The sequence below is a fragment of the Sorex araneus genome, chromosome 4 (genome assembly GCF_027595985.1).
Source record: "Sorex araneus isolate mSorAra2 chromosome 4, mSorAra2.pri, whole genome shotgun sequence".
NCBI classification, from domain to species: Eukaryota; Metazoa; Chordata; class Mammalia; order Eulipotyphla; family Soricidae; genus Sorex; species Sorex araneus.
Window position 1 is genome coordinate 143,159,367 of NC_073305.1, and position 20,861 is coordinate 143,180,227.

Genomic DNA, 20,861 nt, shown 5'->3' on the forward strand with positions numbered 1-20,861 from the left:
AAGCTTTGTGTTTTTAAGTCAGCTTCTTCAGTCAGAGACACCCATGTGGCTCCCAGCACATGCTGGCTCCATAGAAGCCACATGTTCCTGGAGATGTTGTTTATATTCAAATTCCGGAGCTCTGAAGCACTTCATGACTAGTGCCACACCATGGTAAGGTTTGATCTACCTAGCTGGCAAGTACAAGAATCCTGTGAGTGACTACATAAACATACCCTCATCCCCCCCCCCCCCAAGAGTAATTTCTCAGTCCTCTCCATTCAATGGAGTGATTGGCTATATACCATACTAGTCTCTGCTTCTGGAGTCTTTTGTGCCATAATGATCCACTGTGGAAGCAAATTCCGAATTTATGTTGAGAAAAGTATTGGCATATAATGCTAAGATTATGGATTTAGAGGAAGAGGCTCTTGAAACTTCCAATTTTTATTTTTTCAACAGAGAAGTTAGGGTACAATGAGCCTAATCAATAGCAGATTGACTTTGGAGACTGGAAGGAATGCCTGTTTTGTACGTCATACCGCGTCTTTAGCAAATTGAATAAAGGTTTTGCCTGCATATTCAGGACGACTAGCTGCCTTTATTTTCTAAGGCATCCCATTATACTAAAACCATGTAAAAAGTGTTTGATGACATGTTTGTCCTCCACAGACTACACTAGGAGTTATATACTATCTTAACAGATTGATAGGGAAACTGTTGGAAAGCCAGAATAATAGCTCTCAGCTCAGCCTTTGAATGAACTATACCCCAGACCCACATCATGTTGGTGAGACACATTTTGGGTTCAAGAAATGGTTACCTTGCCTATTTTTCCAGGGTTCTTTGTAAACATGGTGACTGCGTCATCGATGAGGGAATGATGAATTTAACGTGATAAAACTGTTGGGAGTTATTTCAATGCTTGCAAGAATTTGTCACCTGGCAGTGAGCATCCAATCTTTCCCACAAAGTCTGCCAGGTAGACTAATCTGTAGTTCTTGGGACAAAGCTAGGGTGATTTCTAACTGTTCTTAGGAATGGGGATATGTGCAATATGGAAGTTCAAACCCAATGATTGCCTTATTCTTAATATTCCTTTGATAAAAATATGGCTATCATGGACACATAAGGAGAAATGGTTTTAGGAGAATATCTTAGACCCTTTCAAGGATAATTTTGGTTGCTATATTGTCAGATAATTCCTGTATCTATTGGGAAAAACAAAAAACTGCAAAGGAATGTTGGGAGGAACATGTGACAACTGTCTTGTTTGCAAAGACCATTCTACGACTTCTAGTTCTTGCTGCACCTTTGCAGAGAACATTGAAGTAAAACAGGACAGAGTGTTGAATGGAATCAAAGAGATTAGCTAAGGACCTGTCAGGAATCCTAGGACACAGAGAAAGTGAATTAAAGCTCTCCACAATAGTTTTGTGTATCATTTAAGATGTTGGGAAATGTTCAATTTGAGATAGCCCTTTTGGTTAAGATACAACTAAATATTTTCAAGACTCCCTTTTTTGAACTGTTTTGGGGTGATGAATATACTTTTGTGACATGTTTCTTTTTGGGGGTGAAAGCACCGGCTTCTTATAGTTCCAGACTCATTGCTGTACCACTAAAATGTCATCCATAAAATGAGTAATCAACAATTCAACAACTTGGGATCCTCCAAGCCCCATCAGAAATAATTCCTGAATATAGATCAAGGGCTAACCCTGAAAATCCTTGGGTGTAACCAAAAAAATAAAAAGGAATGAACAGTCTTACTTGGAGCCAATGTAAAACTTACCATTAATTTATTTTTCAACCTGATCTTCAGTTCAGAATTTAAGTCCAACAATTGTCACTTTTTATTCTTCTGAAGCTTTTCAGTTCACTTCAAGTATGTTAAGTGAAATTAAAATTTTCTTGTGATTTTTATTTTTAAGAAATATGCTTTTCTGTCATCAATATGATGTTTCTAGTCCCTTGTTCTCTGTGATTTTTCCCTATTGGTTTAGATGGTTTCTTTCTTTTTTCTTTTATTTTCTTTTTCTTTCTTTTCTTTTTCTCTTCCCTTTCCTTTTCTATTTTTGTTTTCTTCTTTTTCTTTATTCTTCACTCTTTCTCTTCTTTAGAGAAAGAGAAAAAATATAGAAAAAATCTATATGGGCTTTAAATTTGCTATAGTTATAGTCCACTGGTCAACATTGATTCTTACTTAGTACATGGCAGCTAATAAACCCACTTCTCAGGTCTATAGTAAGAAGCAGATTGGCAGCATAAGGGCTGCTTCCATGTTTTCTGAAGAGCAGTACTTCATGTCACATGACTCTTATCCTGTCACCCTGCATGGTTGTCCAAGAAGCTGCAAAAATGCTCTAAATGGAAAATTGTCATTTTCTATGCATACACTGCTCTCCGGACTTTTCCCTCTTTATCTTTTCCACAACTCTCCTGATACCATATACCATTTACTAATAATCAACCTCACTCCATCCTTGTTTCTTAGACAAAAAAATCATTATGTGTATAGTAAATATGGGAAATCAGGAGGGAAATGTACCATAGCAACTTTTAAAAGAAGCTTTAACAAATGAAAATATGCTGTCCAGTTTTACAGGTAGTGTAAACAATGGCCATCTTAGCCATGATACATACCGGCACAATATAATAAAATGAAAATCACATATGTAATTCAAAATTTTCTAATAGTCACAATTTAGAAGTGTCCATTAATTATATGTGGTGTTGACTTCAACATGCTGCTGTTATACCATGCATATCCCAATAGTGAGGGTACTATTGTGAAAGTATCTACAGTTACATTCATGTACAGGTTGTCTTTTTTATGGGTCAAGAAAGGCTGAGTTTACAATTATTTTTTTCAAATCCCCTTTCCTACTGGATTAACCTAAAATTTTTAGCCATCTTCTGAAAATAGATTATCATCCTCAATTTTCAGTGTTAATAGGATGCTTTATCTTTCTCTGCTTATTCAAAAGTATTTTGCTAAAAATTGAGAGACCCTTTCTCCCCACATCCGCGCCAACACTGGTTGCTTTTGTTCTTTTGGATGGGGGCCAGTCGCTGTGGTGTGAGATGGTATCCCATTGTTGTTTTGATCTGCATTTCCCTGATGATTAGAGATGAGGAGCATTTTTTCATGTCTTTTGGTTGGACTTCTTCTTTGAGGAAGTTTCTGTTCATTTCATCACCCCATTTTCTGATGGGGTCGGATGTTTTCTTCTTGTGGAGTTCAATCAGTGCCTTGTAAATCCTTGATATCAACTCCTTATCAGATGGGTATTGGGTGAATATCCTTTCCCATCCTGTAGACTGTCTTTGTATTCTGGTCACTGTATCTTTTGAGGTGCAGAAGCTTCTCATTTTAAGGTAGTCCCATTTGTTTATCCCTGTTTCCACTTGCTTGGCCAATGGTGTGTCACCTTTAAAGGTACCTTTAGCTTCAATGTCTTGGAGGGTTTTGCCGACCTTGTCTTCATTGTACCTGATGGATTCTGATCTGATGTTGAGGCTTTTAATCCATTTGGATCTGACTTTTGTGCATGGTGTTAGGTAGAGGTCTGAGCCCATTTTTTTGCATATAGCTATCCAGTTTTTCCAGCACCACTTGTTAAAGAGGCTTTCCTTGCTCCAATTCACATTTTTTGCTCCCTTATCAAAGATTAGATGATCATATATTTGATGGTGTGTGTCAGGAATATTCAACCCTGTTCCATTGGTCTGTGGCTCTGCCTTTGTTCCAGTACCATGCTGTTTTAATTATTACCACTTTGTAGTAGAGTTTGAGGTTGGGGAAAGGGACTATCCTTCACTGCTGGTGGGAATGCTGGCTGATTCAGCCCTTTTGGAAAACAGTATGAACACTTCTCAAAAAATTAGAAATTAAGTTCCCATTTGACCCAGCAATACCACTTCTGGGAATATATCTTGGAGACAGAAAAAAAGTATAGTGGAAATGACATCTGAACTTATATGTTCGTTGCAGCACTGTTTACAATAGCCAGATTCTGGAAAAAAACCCGAGTGCCAGAGAACAGATGACTAGTTAAAAAAAACTTCGGTACGTCTACATAATGGAATACTATGCAGCTGTTAGAAAAGATGAAGTCATAAACTTTGCATATAGGTGGATCAACATGGAAAGTATCATCTTAAGTGAAATGAGTCAGAAAGAAAGGGATAGACATAGAAAGATTTCACTCACTTGTGGAACATAAAGTAATAGAATGGGAGACTAACACCCAAGAATAGTAGAGATAAGTACCAGGAGCATTACCCCACAGCTTAGAAGCAAGCCTTGCATGTGGGAGAAAAGGCAGCTCAGATAGAGAAAGAATCACCAAGTAAAGGGAGCTAGGAGGGCCCATTCGGGATAGGAGATGCTGGCTGAAAATTGGGTATAGACCAAACATGATGGCCACTTAATACCTATATTGCAAACCACAACACCCAAAAGGAGAGATAGAGCAAAAGGGAATGCCCTGCCACAGAGGTGGGGTGGGGTGGAGGGGATGGGGTGGGGGTGGTGAGAGGGATACTGGGACCATTGATGGTGGAGAATGGGCACTGGTGGAGGGATGGGTACTCAACCATTGTATGATTGAAACACAAGTACGAAAGTTTTTAAGTCTGTAACTGTACCTCACAGTGATTCACTAATAAAAAATTTTAAAAAATAAAATAAAATAAATAAGAATTGAGAGATTGTCACCCAGACATAATTTTAAACTCCAAATCAAAAAAAATATTTTAAACACATTTTCCCTCTTTATGTATCAAGTGAAACATCTGAGAAAAATCTAGCTTTTAAAATAAATCTTAAGCCTCGTGAATGAGAGCAGTTTATATTTGCAAGAGGTCTTTCCCATAATTTTTGTGTTTTATTTATTTTTTTTTTTTTGACTTGCAGGTTAATTTTTATTTCTGGGAAGACCATTTTCCATATGCAAGACAAACACACACTTATGCACACACACAGCGATCAATTCTGTGTGAAGGCAGCTAGATACATCTTGGCATCGGGGAATTTTTTTTTTTTAATATCAGGAAGGCAGATTGTGGCTTCCTTTGCTTAGTGAGTTGGGGGTGTAAATCACAGGCTTTTCCTGTCCTTTTCCATGAAGCCCGCGAATCCAGAGTGGGGACAGGGACAGAGTCCCAGGCATACCCCGGCCTCTGACAACCCCCAAGTCCCGTCTGTGCCCCAGAGCTGTCCACGTCTTTCCTTCCGGGCCCCCGGTGTGGGCTGCTGGAGGCAGGAAAGTGTGACCAATAACCAGCGCCAGTTAAAACGGCGATTCCACGCCCTGAGACATCTTTTTTTTTTTTTTTGCTTTTGGGTCACACCCGGCGATGCACAGGGGGTTACCTCCTGGCTCTGCACTCAGGAATTACTCCTGGCCATGCTCAGGGGACCATATGGGATGCTGGGAATCGAACGTGCAAGGCAAATGCCCTCCCCGCTGTGCTATTGCTCCAGCCCCCCTCCCCCACCCCAGACATCTTTTTTTTTTTTTTTTTTAAAGAAATATTTTATTGAACCACCGTGAAAACAAAAAAAATACAAAGCTTTCAGGTTTAAGTCACAGTCAAATACTGATTAAACCACCATCCCTTCACCAGTGCACCCGTTCCACCACCAAAAACCCCAATACACCCCCCTCCCACCCCACCCCCCATCTAAGTAGCTGATGATATTCCCATTATTCTCTCTATATATTGAGTACATTTCATATTTCCATACAGAACTCACTATTGTTGATTGGAAATTTTCCCCAACAATCAGGCCTGCTGAATAAGCATCATCTAATAATTTCTCTTCCTTGGTAAAGGTGAAGACTTTGAGTCTTCACTTTTTGGGTTTTGGGTTTCTAATATTTTAGCTCAGTTCGCAGTCAAAATGGATGGCTCCAAGAATCTGCTCTGGTGCCAAAATGGGTTAGGAGACCTCAGGATCACAGTCAGTAGGCGGGAGGCTCTGCTTCTCGTGCCGCGGCTCTTGGTTCATCTCTGGGCGGAAGGCGCGCCGGGAACACCTCCCCTCCCAGGATCACCTACAGGCTACGTCACTAAAGAAAGTCCTACCTCCTGGTGTAGGGGTCTTAGAGGGTGGCTCTCACCGCGTGGTTGCTGCCGCTGCCGCCATTTTCGCTCAGAAAAATGGGGTGGAGAGGGAAAAAAATCCCTCCCCGGGCTGCACGAGGTTGTAGTTCAGTTCGCAGTCAAAATGGATGGCTGCAAGAATCTGCTCTGGTGCCAAAATGGGTTAGGAGACCTCAGGATCACAGTCAGTAGGCGGGAGGCTCTGCTTCTCGTGCCGCGGCTCTTGGTTCATCTCTGGGCGGAGGGCCAATTTTTGTGTTTTAAACTGTGTGTGTGTATATGTGTGTGTGTTTGTGTGTGAGTGTGTTGGGACAGAGTTGAAGTTGTTCCTCATTTTTATTTTGTCTTTGGAGAGATGATGTGCAGTCATGCATCTGAAGGTTTGTAGCAAGTGAAATGTTTCCATTCTCTCCATTTGTTTACCAAACATGCTGCTTCACAGAAAACTAAACAATACAGATGCTTCAGTTTCAAAAAGTGGCTATTTTTCAAGACTGTGAATTGCTTAGAAAGGCAATCCTCTCATTTTAATTGTTCAAGACTAAATATTCCTCTTCTGTATTAAGCGTAAAACTTTTCAAATTTTCCATTTACTTTACATCATCATCTTCTTTTTAATGAACAAACTTAAATTTTTCTTTGATATAGAAATTTCTATTAAAATTCAAAATAAAAATGAAGAAAAGTCAAAAATAAAATTAGATTGCAATCACAAATGCAGACACTGTCGAGTCTATTATTTATTTTTAATCCAAAAATTGTTATAAAAATCCAAACTACAGAATTCCAATCATTTAAATAGTAGTTTTGCTGTGAGTCAAATTAAAATTAGTAATTACAAATAAAGTTAATTTTTTTAAAAGTTCTAGTGTTTGTTTTAAAAAACTCAATGAGTTTGAATAATTTGCATTTGGTAACATGTTTAGTTCATAGATAAACTAATACAGGATAGTTTATAGGCATTTAATATAACTATTTTAAAAATGAAATTATCATAAAGCATAGTAAAATACATATTAGCTTTATATATGCTATATGACCAAATGTTTCTCGAAAATTTTAGAACTTTAAGAAGAATGGTTTATTTTTCCAGTTTTCACTCTAGATTTTCAAGTGAGATAAAGATAAGGAATTTATTAGTGTCTTCCACTTTAATTTTGTAGGCAATTAAACATTTTTTTAAAAAGATGTTAATTCTGTGAGGTTCTGGGGATTATACCACAACAGAAGGGAAAAAATGAGTTATAATTTAAAATTTGCTAGCAGGAGCTAGCCTTAGACATGTATCATCAATAAGAAAATGTTCTAATTATTTATAATAGTTAATTTATTAATAAAATTATGCTATATCTATCTCATTCCTATTTTACAAAGGAAAGCCCTGAGATAATTAATAAGTATAGCATCGTAGCTAGCACTGTAGCACTGTTATCCCGTTTTTCATCCATTTGCTCAAGCAGGCACTAGTAATGTCTCCATTGTGAGACTTGTTACTGTTTTTGGTATATCGAGTACGCCATGGGTAGCTTGCCAGGCTTTCTGAGAGGGAGAGAGAAACTGAACTTGGGTGGGCCGTGTGCAAGGCAAATGCTCTACCCGCTGTGCTATCACTCCAGTCCATTTATAAGTATAATGAATATTAAATAAACATAAAATTATAAATATTGAATAAGTAGGAATAAAGAATAAAACATGTGACCTAATCAATTTCCTGTGTTTATAACAAGATAGAGGTTTTGAATAAACTATTACTTTTGATATGTGTCATCAGCAATCACAAACCAGGGCAATCTTATATAAAAGTCCTATGGAGGTATTTGCAAAAACTGTTTTTTGTTTATGTTCATGATATTTTTCAGTACTTCATCAAAGTCAAAATTCTGGTGGGAAATACCTGGGACCAAACAAAAGTCAAAAGTCTGGTGGGAAAGGGGAATATTTAGGACTAAACAAAAGACATAATCTTTGTAGAGGCCAGATTATTTTTTCATCTAGGAAGTTCCATTGTGGATAAAAGCAGTTCAGGGAAGGAAAAAGTGACACAAAGCCCCTGTACTGCAGAAATGCTCCATAGGTATTTTCAGTTTCTTCCCCTTGACCTGGACATTCAGGTAACTGGAAAAAACAAAGTTAAGTGATAACTATTACCACATAAGTTATAGCAGTTAGATATACTTGTTAACAAGTTAAATACACTTGTCTGCATATCCCTGTGCAAAACACTAGAAATATATACAGATATAAGTCAACTAATATTTTTTCTTAGTTTTTTAATGCTATTTTAGTAAATAGGAAATTTAGTTGAAAGACTTAATAAAACTAAAGTAACATGAAAGGAGTACCCCATATCTGGCTTTTAAACTTATCTAAGGATCAGAAAATGAGAAGAAATCAACACCTTCCATAAGTGTTCCTCCAGCACTTGACTTTTGTTCAGAATGTGAACACCTTTACACTATTGTTTGTTTTAAGTTGCTTCAATTGGTGTATTGTTTACTTTGAACTTTTTGGAATTCCAAATCTGTAAATTGCATTCCAACCAAACAGCAATAAACCATTCACTGACTAAAATTCCTCCAAGGAATAAGATTAGCCCATTTTAGTGAAAGATAAGTTGACTTTGAAGGTTAGTGGAATGTCTAGAGTTAGAGTTTTTTACAAGTATCTTGAGTTTAACAATTTCATTTGAGTAAATTAAACTCAGTACACATTTATGGAATACCTCCTCTGGGATGGCACTATGAAGATGCATATAGATATTAAGTTGCTGTCATTAAGAAAACATTGCTCTTATAGAGTAAATCCCTCCATTATCAAATGTAACAGAAGGAAGAATGCAGTTAGATCTCTAATAATGAAGTAGGAACAAATCAAATTGGGACCACAGGAATTTGTGTGACAAGGGACACACTAATACATTGAGAATGGAAAAGCAAAAAAACAGAAAAAAATTTCTTTTTTTAAAAAATTTTTTAAATTTTATTGAATCACCATGAGATAGTTATAAGCTTTCATGTTTGGGTTACAATCTCACAAACACCCATCTCTCTACCAGTACACATTCCCCACAACCAATATACCGGGTATATTCCCCCTTTCCCACCCTCCCCCTGCCTCCGTGGCAGACAATATTACTCATACTCTCTCTCTACTTTTGGGCATTATAGCTTGCAACACAGACACTGAGAGGTCATCATGCTTGGTCCATTATCTACTTTCAGCATGCATCTTCCATTCCAACTGGTTCCTCCAGTCATCATTCACAGAAAGAATTTCTTGTGTTCTTGGTAAAATCCATGCACTTCTAGTTAACCAAGCAATTCCCAATCTCAGAACTTCTCTCTTAATTAAAAAAGTAAGAATTCCATTAAATTAATGTCATTTTCATTCAGCTTTTGTAGATAAAAAAATCAATTTACCTTCTACGTATGAACCCAATGTTGAGCTCAGCTGTGACAAGATACTGAACAAAGGTTAGAGGTTGCAATTACAATAGAAAAGAAAAGTCATATGTCAAAAGACAAAATAGAAAGGAATCTGTATTTTTAAATTTGAAGGTTGGAGAAAAGGAGGAAAACAAGATGTTTAAGTTTTAAGATCTGATTACATGCAAGACTGTTATCAAACTCAAAAGGAATAAGAGAAGAAATAGGTTCAGTCAGAAAGTAATAAGTCCAGTTTTAATATTCCTTAGAAATTTCAAGGAAAATAATCTGACATAAATTTTTCTAAATTATCCTTACCATAGTTTATGAGAAAAACAGCATACCAATATCTCCACAAGACACATAGTACTCTTTCTTCTATTAAGATCACATTTATTTAAAGTTGGGTTTAAAACTATACAGGAATCAGTGACCTATTTAGTTTTGGTTAAGCTAAAGCAAATTGAATAAATATATTATCTGTTTTCTTCTTAAAACTGACTAAATTTACAGGGAACAAATGAAATGAATTAAATGTATAAGAGCCAAGAATACAAACATTATTTCTCAGAAGGTCATTACCACCAAAAATAGAGGAAAGAATTTAAAACCATAACATGGGAATTAGGAATCAGGGCATTCAGCACAGGAAGGAGGTGAAGGAAAACCTAGGATGTTGACAGAGGAAACCTAGTGTTCTAGTCTGTCAGCAAGGCAAAAGAGCAATCAGTAGTTTCTGGAAGAAAAGGGTGGCAAACAAAAGGAATGTGTCTGAGGAATTTATCCGCTAGTATAGATTTAAATGTAAAGATTATAGATTATTTGTGTTTTCTGCTCAGAAATAAATAAATAAGGATTTATATATTAGTCCCCATAACCCCAAGAGACTGAGAGTCTTTCTACATACCCTGTCAGAAGAGAGAAAGTAGGTACAGTTAGCACCAGCAATCTTTACAAATGCCCAAAGCTTAGATGGATATGCAGAGGTTGATGGCAAGAAAAGGAACCAGGGGTTGAAGGCTGTGGACCAAAGGTAAGAATCAGCTATAGGAAAAGCCAGGAACTAGGAACTTCTTACAGATTTATAATCCTTCCAGAACATTCTAGTATATTTGCTTGCTTCATTTGGGGCGACACACGTCAATCAATGCTCAGGGTTTATTTGCTCACAGACCACTCCTGGCAGGCTCAGAGACTCTTCCGGGTGTCAAAGATTGAACCACATTCATCTGTGTGCAAGACAAGCACTCTATCCACTGTACTACAGCTCCTGCCCTAAAATCTAGTATTTTAAACTAGTCATATACATAACTTTGATAAAAAAATTGTTTCAAAGAAAATATAAAAGAATCCATACAGAGAACCATCAAAGGTCTTTATTCAACAAACTTTATTCCTCCAATCTGCTGCTGGTTTTGCCTGGAGATTCAGTTTAAATGCATATTTCCTCTCCTGAGGCTAAATTTTCGAAGAGCTGAAAAAACAGGGGAGAGCTCCTAGTAGAGATATGGAAGTATTTGCTTCTTCAGGACAATTCAGTCACACTTTCTTAAGATATAGACAGCAAATATATATATATATATATATATATTAAGGATTGAAAATCACTATTCAAAACTAATATTGACAGCTTTTATCAGAGTACTCTGGCCAGCTAGCTTGAGCTGGATGAGATTTTGTTAAATCATAGGTAAATCCTTGGAAATAGGTAAAAGCTGACTGTAAGCAATGAAAATGTTAAACTATCCATAAATAGAATCCATTTGACCCTTTGAAAAAAACATATAAAAGGTAATCTCCTTTCTTGCAGAGTAAAGAAGGCTGACAAAGGAAAAAACAGAATTTCAATATAAATATTACCTATGGATGCTATTTTGCCATGCAACTAACTCTAATTCATCTCAAGTCTCATACAGAACAAGAACTGTATGAAAGAAGAAGAAAATTTATAAAACTAACAAAGAAAAAAAACTTCTCTAAAAACCAACTGGTTTTCCAGACACAGAAACATTGGCTCAGGGACCTGAAATGACTTCCTGGATAAAGAACCTATAGTAGAAAAGCAGGGACTAGAATGGGGGCTACCTGGCTGTCAGTTAGTTGTCTATCCTGTTTTATTCTCTTTCTTGTCAGTACTGACTTGAAATTGGGCAGCTGGAGAATGGAGCCCCAGCAGAAAGGGCTCATAAAGTGAACCAGGCAGCAGGTAGAGTGAAGAACAAGTGCTGAGTTAATGCACCGCTCACAATGCTATCCAGTCTTATATATAGGGAGAAAACTTCGAGGGATTTACAAAAGGCAGTATAAGTGCTTGAGAGCTTCTTTTAAAAGATCAGAAATCTGCTGCCTGTTTTCTGTTCCTTTCATGTGTGCAGAAAAAGAGCACAGGTATTCTATTTCCTCTGTAGGTTTTTGAGTGCAAGACTAAGGAAAGTTATTGAGGCGAAACTTACTCCTTAGTTACACTCCACTTCTAGAAGGCATCCCCCACTACAAGCTGAAATGATGGCCATGTGAGACCCTTTTTGGGTATCTGAAGTCAAGCATCATTCCGAATGTGAATTTCAAATGTTGCTTGAGTACTTCCTCCCATAAAGGTATCAGTGATCACAACTTATGACCATACTCACCACTCATTTTCCCAATATTCCCTCTTAAACATTAGCTCTCAAACTTTACTTTCCCTATCCTCTTCCTTCAAAACATAGAAAAAAAAATAACTTCTTTTGGGGGTGGTAGCTTTACCAACACACCAGAAAGTGCAATAAACCTGTGTTCTGATGATTTCTTTAAGTTTCCTGATTTGTGGGAATACTTCATTGTTAAGGATTTTCCTTCTGCAAAGTAAAAGGCTTACCATAGTCCATTAAAATTGTCATTTGTTTTGAGGGCCATGGGCAAACTCTGTCGGGTAGTGTTTCACTCTTATCTCTGTCTGATCAGAGGAAGTCTTGCTAGTCCTTATTTAGCTTGAAGCTGATTATTGGCTTCACAATTACACAAAAGGAGATGCAGCTCTTTCCACACCTTTAGGCATTTGAGGTGCAATTTGTGTGCTACTTACAAGCCCTTCTAAAAGGTATGGCAGCCTATTTTCCTAATCTGTCTGTTTACATTTGTAGACATTGAGAATGCACATAAACAAGGTAAAGCTGAGATACTTTCACAGGTTTGTATTGGACAATAACAACTACAGGTAAGTGCAAAAGCTCTTAAATCTGTACTTCACTGACTTATACATGTTTGAGACTATTCTTCAAAAAACCTCAAATAATCAGAACTCATATATTTCTCTTGACAGGGACAGAAATGAATATATATCTAAAATTATTTATAATTTTTAATTTTAAATATTTTTCTTCACTTGAGATATAGTGTAAAGATATTAAGTTTTAGTCTTTAAGTGAGTGATGGGCATTAAAATCAACTCTAAAGAGAAATGGGTTAATGGGTTTCCATTTGATTTTACAAAAGGGAACTTCTCTTGTCTGTGATGACTTAGTTCTGGTTCTGTATGAAACTTGAGATGAATTAGGGTTGAGTAGTCCTTTTCACACCATGCTTTTATTTTACAAATATCTGGTTTTAGTGGATGCCTTTAATATATAAATACTTGTAGAATCCTTCATCAGAATTGCTACATATAAAGAATGGCACTCTCTAGCACTATTGTGCTGCACAGGTTTTAGTGATGTACCATTTCTAAGTGATACTAATGTCCATTGGTAGCTTCCATTATGCTCTTTAGAGTTTGAACTTTCAGCAAAGGTGTTCTGATATTTGTCAGCTATAAGTATCTGTTCTGAACAGATACTTATAGCTATCAGAAAACATAAATATGGTAAAAAATTAAACTTTTACTTTTAATATAAATTAAATAAATATATTAATTTCAGAAGCTGCTACAGATTAGACCCCTAAATTCCAAAGACTAGAGATTTCATGAAATGTTTCAGAAAATATTCTATTAAAATTCCAAATATATGCTTTAAAAAGCATAATATAGTTAGTTGACCTTGACCTGGAAATTTGATAACTATAGTTACCAACTTACCAACTCTATTATAAAAACTTTGGTAAACTTTCTGAAAACAGATTTATTTTAAAGTAGTAAAATAGGGGATAGAGAGACAGTACAGAACTTAATGCATTTGTATCGCACACAGTGAACCTTAGTTCTAGCCTCAGTACCAACTGCCAGAAGTGACCTATGAGCACAAACAAGTGTGCTTTAAACACCACAACCTCACACAAGATATGAGCTAACATATTAAATAAAGTTGTTTGGAAATGACTATACAAATCCATATGTACAAGATATACAATGCTATAGTAATAAAAATAGTATGGCATTAAATTCAACATAGACATTAGGATCAATGGAATAGAACTCAAAATCTAATTCTTACACATATGGACAGTAATATGATAAAATATTCATGAGTATAAAGCAGAAAGGAAAAGCTCTTCAATAGATGGTGTTGAGAAAATTGGATAGTCACATGCAAAATAATAGAACTGGATCACTATCTTATGTAAAACACAAAAAACTAACTCAAAATGTATAAAAGACTTAGATATTAAACTCAAAATCACAAAATGCATTGAGGAAAATAGACAGAATAAATGTTTACTCTATGATATTAGCTTCATTGAGGTATGTTAGAATTTGACTCCAATAGCAAAGGAAAGAAAAGAAAAAGAAACAAATGGAATTACATCAAAACAAAAGTTCCTATATAGTGAAAAACTCCCATCACTAAAATGAAAAGACATTTTACTTTATCGAAGAAAATATTTGTACACCACACATATAACAATGGGACAAGATCCAAGATATATAAAACTCACAAAACTTAGCAATAATGAAAAGATTGGAAGAGTAGTTGAATAGACACTGCACCAAAGATATATAAACAGCCAAAGCCACATGCAAAAACTCATTATTAGTTCTTAACAGGAAATACAAATCACAACAATGAATTATCCTTTTATACACTTGAGAAAGTTCTACTAAAAGTGGTTCCAATCAACAAGGGTTGATAGAGGTGTGAAGGAGAGGAAACTTCACACATTACTGATGAGAATGCAAATTGTTCCAAACTGTATAAAACAGTATGGAGATTTTTCAAAGTATTGAAAACATATCTACCATATCTACTAGAAAACATATCTACTAGAATTTAGCAATTTTACTAATAAGTTTATCCAAAAAACAGACAAACAAAAACACCACACTTATTTGAAATGTTATTTGCTCACTTATGTTCATTGTTGCACTATAGGCAAGATATAAAACAACTAGAGTCTCAAACAACAAATGAATGAATAGAAAAGATATGGTATATATACAAAATCAAATACAACTTAGCTATAATAGAATATGAAATGTTCCCTTTTGCAACAGTGATGGAAACAGGGTCGTGTTAAGGAAAGGAGTCAGACAAATATCAGATGATTTGATTTATACAGGTTATAAAGTTATTCCAATGAGAAACAGAAAAAGTCATAGAGCAGTAAATCTATATGTCCTGAACCACAGAACTTCAATTAACAGACTAAGAGAAAAGGAATCTGAGGGGAGGCAGTGGTCTGTAGTAAAAGGATACTGATACTTTGGTGGTTGGTATAGTGTGGTAACATTTATAAGAGCTGTGAGGTGTACAGCCAAAATATCTAGTCAGATAAGTCAATGTTACTTCAATTAAGTATATGCAAGTACTAAATCCTACCTTAAGTTTAACATTATGCAGCATGCAAATAAAGTGACAGTTTCCTATTTAAGTATATTTTTCTGAAGTATAGATTGTTAGATGATGTGAAGAAGGGAAGATTTAGGGAGAATATGGAAGAATTCTATACATCATTCCTACCAGAGTAAAAAAAGCATTTGACTTTAAAATTATAAAAATCTAAAATTTCTTAAGTCATTGTTATCATTAGTTTTGTCCTAATACAAACAAGTCAACATTTAAAAAATTTGGCCAAAAATCTTTCCAAATATAGTGAAAATCATAAATTCAAGAACACACTAAACTGCAAGAAGAATAAATGAAAGAAAATCACATCTCAGCCAATCATAGCAAAAATGCTGAAGATGACTGCTAAAGACAAATCTTCAAAGTAACTAGAGAAAAACAGCACATTATATATGGTATAATATTAACCTATGGCACTGTATCCTATTTAGAAGCAATGAATAAAAGATCAATAGGGATGTGAGACCTTATGAAAGACAAAGGAACCATATCTGTACAGACAGTAAAAAAGATAAAAAGGGTATCATGTAAGAAGTATTAACATTTTTGGCTTCAGTGAGCCAAAGACAATTTCAGGCTTTCATACTTGGGATGTCTAAGATTTATGCTGCTCCTCAATGATGCAAAAGAAAGAAAGAGGCCCTTCAAGACTTGACCATAGTCTAACCTCATCACCTCCAACAGCCCCTGAAATACTAAATATCCTGGAACTTACAATGGACAAGCTTTGTTAATTCTGACCATCGTTACTGCTACTCACTTTCCCTTTCTGTTATCTCCCTGTAACATTTAGTCACTCAGCTGTTTTACATCAAGAATTCCTTGTCTTTGAAAGACAGAAGTAGGCTAATATCATAATACTGATATTCTATTTTATTTTCCATCTTACGTTCTCCCATACTGACTCACTTTGAGGATGGTATTTTGTCTTACCTTATATGCCGATACAGTATAAGGTGCATGACCACAAATAGAGATGGTTCTCTATTATTATTTGTATTAAGAAGGATGAACTGGTGTTTTTTCTAATTAGATTTGATAAAGTATTTATGACAATGCCATATGTGGACTATAGATAGGTGAAGGAGAAAAAGTAACATATATAAGGACTCCCTAAATTAAACAGCTTATAACTTAGTTAACTATTGAGGACTTGAACAATCTCAAAGCGTTTCTGGTTAATATTATTTTGTTAATTTGTTTAATTCTGTCAGCAATAGTATATTGAACTTTTCAGATATTTCTAAAGTTAATATAACATACTTATTAAATACTGCATTTAAAATGACACATATTTTCTTTCCTTTTTTAGCATTTTTCATTCAAAATTGTTTTCATATTATGCTATCTTGATGTATACTGACAGGGAAAAGGTCATTTTATAAAAATCATGTGTTAACTCAACTCACTCCTTATTTAGGTTCTTACTAGATCTTTCCTGCAATTTATAACACTTTCTCTCTAGTTTTGTATTATTAAATATATAATACAAAATAAATATACATCTCATGTGCTATACATGCCAAAGATCTTCCATACTGTTTCTTTCATCATTTATTAACACTTGATCTTCTTAAAGCAACACTTAATAAGTTTATTTCTACACGCTATGTAAAAGTTAAATATTAATTCAAAAGTAATTTATCACTAAAGGGAGTAAGAAAATATTAATGCCACCCAAACCTCTTTTATCTTTAGAAATTTTCTCTTATCAAAGAATCAAAATATATTCACAAAACTATTTCATAGATATAACTAAGGAATGACTTGCCTACTGAAACATGAGGAAATGACAACAAAAAAGACCTTGTGAAAAATACAATTTTAAAATAATTTTCTTGCCATATTTTGGATAGTTAGATGGTATGGTTATATTTTACCAGTTGGTCTTAAGAATGTAACTTTCATAGAGCTATCTATAAAAGATATTACATCAAACATGAATTATATGTAAAGTTCAAAGCAATAGGTATAATCATTTTTTTTCTTTGCTTTTTGGGTCACACCCAGCGATGCGCAGGGATTACTCCTGGCTCATGCACTCAGGAATTACTCCTGGCGGTGCTCCGGGGACCATATGGGATGCTGGGAATTGAACCCTCGTCAGCCGCATGCAAGGCAAACACCCTACACACTGTGCTATTGCTCCAGCCCCAATAGGTATAATCTTATGAAAGTTTTGAATCTGGACTTGCTTTGTGTTGTAAAAATTTTAAGAATCTTTTCTCGATGTAATCAGGGCCATTTTGATTTTGAGTGACTAATAAATTCTTGATAATCTAATTTAGAGTGTTTTTGTGTACTATTAAGATGGTGCTATTTCTTAGATTACAAAAGCTGCAAGTAAAATTTTATGCAAACATAGACCTTCAGGGACAAAGCATGAAATTATGTTTGGGAAGAACTACAAGGACATCCCCAGCAGAAAGTGCTTTTGAATGGAGAAATAGAAAGCTCCCTTCACAAAGAACTGAGAGTTTCTATTTGTGGTTTGATATACACATGTTGAAAGCCTGCAATTGTGGTTTCAGTATCAGCATAATGAAGTGTCAATGGCATTTTTTCCTGCAGTAAAGAATTAATTAAACCACCTCTATAGTAATCTGTCTTCTAATAGTGCTATTGCTGACATGAGACCCCTTTACCTTGGTTCTGAATTACATGAATCCTTGTGAATGCTTTTGTTACAATATTCATTCTGCTTCCTCACATGTAATAAGAATTTCTGTTTATAGAATCACAATTATCTCTTACTCTTTTCAGATAATTTGTATAGTCCCTTTGATAAGAAAAGCTCAAAGTGTTTTACAAACATACCTTTAGCCTCTATGAATAACTGCCCTGATTTTAATTTTATAATGATAGCAATGCCACCTTTCAGAAAAATTATCAGGCAAAAGGAAGTCTTAAATCATGCATAGGAACAAGCTACAAGCACAATAAGAGGCTGAACTCTAAAAACCAAGTAAGTTTTCATTATTAAATATTCTTTGTTATATTCTGTAGGTGAGTTTGCTCAAATATTTTTAAAAAGTTATTTCAAGTTAAATAAAGCTTAAATGTATTATTTCAAAGGTTAGTTTCAAAGCAATAAAGCCTATTGGTTTCAGTTATTGTTCTCAAAAGGGTACATACAATGTATACCAAGTATTTCAGAGAATAAAGTTCACCTTTAATATATGGAGGAAAATCTGAATTGTCTGAAATATCCCACAAAAACCCCAAGATCAAATGGATTTAGGACCAGACAAGAAACATCATCTGTTAGAATGAGGCTAAGCATAGGAAAACAGCTGTGGGTCAGGGAGTTGGAAATGGATGCAAGGGCATGTTCCATTTAAGGAGGTAACTGCCACTCATATCTCAAAAATTCGGTGTCTAGTGTTTTGGAATATAGTTCATTTTTATCACGTCTTCTGAGTTTTCAAGACATAATTGAAATCCATATGTAAAATAATTTTCTGATATCCAAATTCAAAATATTTAAAAATTTTTGAATAAGACAATGACAATGCCTAATGACAATCAGAAAATGCTTAATATTAGAATACCACTTTGGGAGCTTCAGATAGCAACATATCCTGAAGCAATGAAATTAGGCAGAGTTGCGATAGCACAGTGGGTAGGGTGTTTGCCTTGCACACGGCCGACCCGGGTTCAATTCCTCCGTCCCTCTCGGAGAGCCTGGCAAGCTACTGAGAGTAGGTCATGTTCAACTACTGAAGATGTTCATTGAATAAACATGTCCTATAAAAGTTAACCCTTGCCAATCATCAAGCAAGGTGAGGAAATTGGAACGTCCTATTAAGACTTGGCTTTGTTTCTAGGTAGTATGGTATGATACTCCAGTATGGTATGATAATCTCGGCAAGTCCTACTTTTTACCCAGAGGAGTAAGTGTGATTTCATAAAGACTGGGGATATGTTTGCTGACTCTTTCTCCTTCTCTGTGTTTGGGGACTCAACTGCCCACTCTTGACCTCTTCGAAAACAAAAACTCTGTAGCACACATTCTTCAGTTCAAGGGATGGGGATTGGGGCTAGAAAGATAGCACAATGATCACTCCTGGTGATCTCAAGGTACCCTGTGGGTTATGAGAGATAAAATCTGGTTGGCTTTGTGGAAGGCTAATACCCTACCCACTGTACTATGCTTCAAGCCCCTAATCCCCATCCATTGAACTGAAAAATGTATCTTAAAAAGTAAAGAAAGAACTCCCACATGGATGGAACAATAGTACAGAGATAGTATTGCAGTCAAATGACTCTATCAGAGTCAAGTCAAATGACTGTCTTTGACTGCAACAAAGACAATCATACATTACAAAACTAAGATTTTGAATCATTGATGAATTGACTGCATATGGTATCACAACCACAGGATTTGGCATTAACAGCTGGAGACAGCTGCAACATCTATGTACAACACTGGCGCAGATCATATGGTTCTGTGTCCCAGCTGTTGGAGAAGCCTCTGGTTCTGATCCAACTTTAACCTATGTCATTTGATTTGTGAAGCTTCAGATAAAAATATTTTAATTTAACTAAAAGAAGTGTTGACTTACCCAAGAAAAGTGGTTAACAACAAGATTTTCAAATATAAACCCTATAGGTTATGTACAGCTATGTTATAAATAAAATAGGAAATTAATTTTACAAGTAATGAAACATTTATAGAAATGTGAGTGGTTTGCCTACAAGTTTAACAAGCCTTAAGCCCATAAACTGAAAAAAGAGATGCCTTCAAAATAAATACATTTTATTCTCCCCCAATTCTGCCCTCCTATGTTTAAAAAAATTATTGTCCCATGCAAGTTCCACATAAATAAAAGTTCCCAGGAAAAAAATGGCTCTTTTCAGGACTTATAACCTTCAGTCTTTAGGCAACATATTAAGAAAATATTGCATACCATTTGTGGTTTAATTGTTTTAATGCTATCTTATAAGTAGTTGTATTCAACCAGTCCCCCTTTTTAGCTCACCTTTATAACTAGCATAGGCATTTATTGAAACTAATACTTTTTTTCTGCCATGATGACAATTACATATTAAAAGCACTTTGTTCATTTACTGATTCACTTGTCTCATCCTCTCTTCCTTAAAGTGAATTTAATTATGGTGCTAAGTTATCATTGACACAAAATAGTTTATGCCATAGTGCTAATAATAGGGAAGATTTCTGGTTACTGCTTTATCATCTAGTCCTTCAACAAAAATGTCTCTTTAAGTTCTTGACCACTTATCTCAAGTGGGTCCTTACACTCCTCATCAGGCACTCTTATTCCCCTTGTTCAGTCTCTCTTGGCCCATCTGGATGCTTATTTTACTCCATATGCTCTTTTCTCATATTCAACTGATGGTCATAGTTTTATCTCAAGGAAATAGATGCTGTCAGAAAACAACTCACAAAGATCCCAACACAACATGTACCACCTATTTGTATACTTACTGGCTCTAAAGAGGAGCCGTCAAAGCTGAGATTTGAACATGTAGAAACTAATTGTGAAGAGATCAAAGTGAGGGGAGTTCAGAGTAGAGAAAATGGCTTGTGAAAAGCTCTAATGTTCAGGTAGGTTGGTGTATT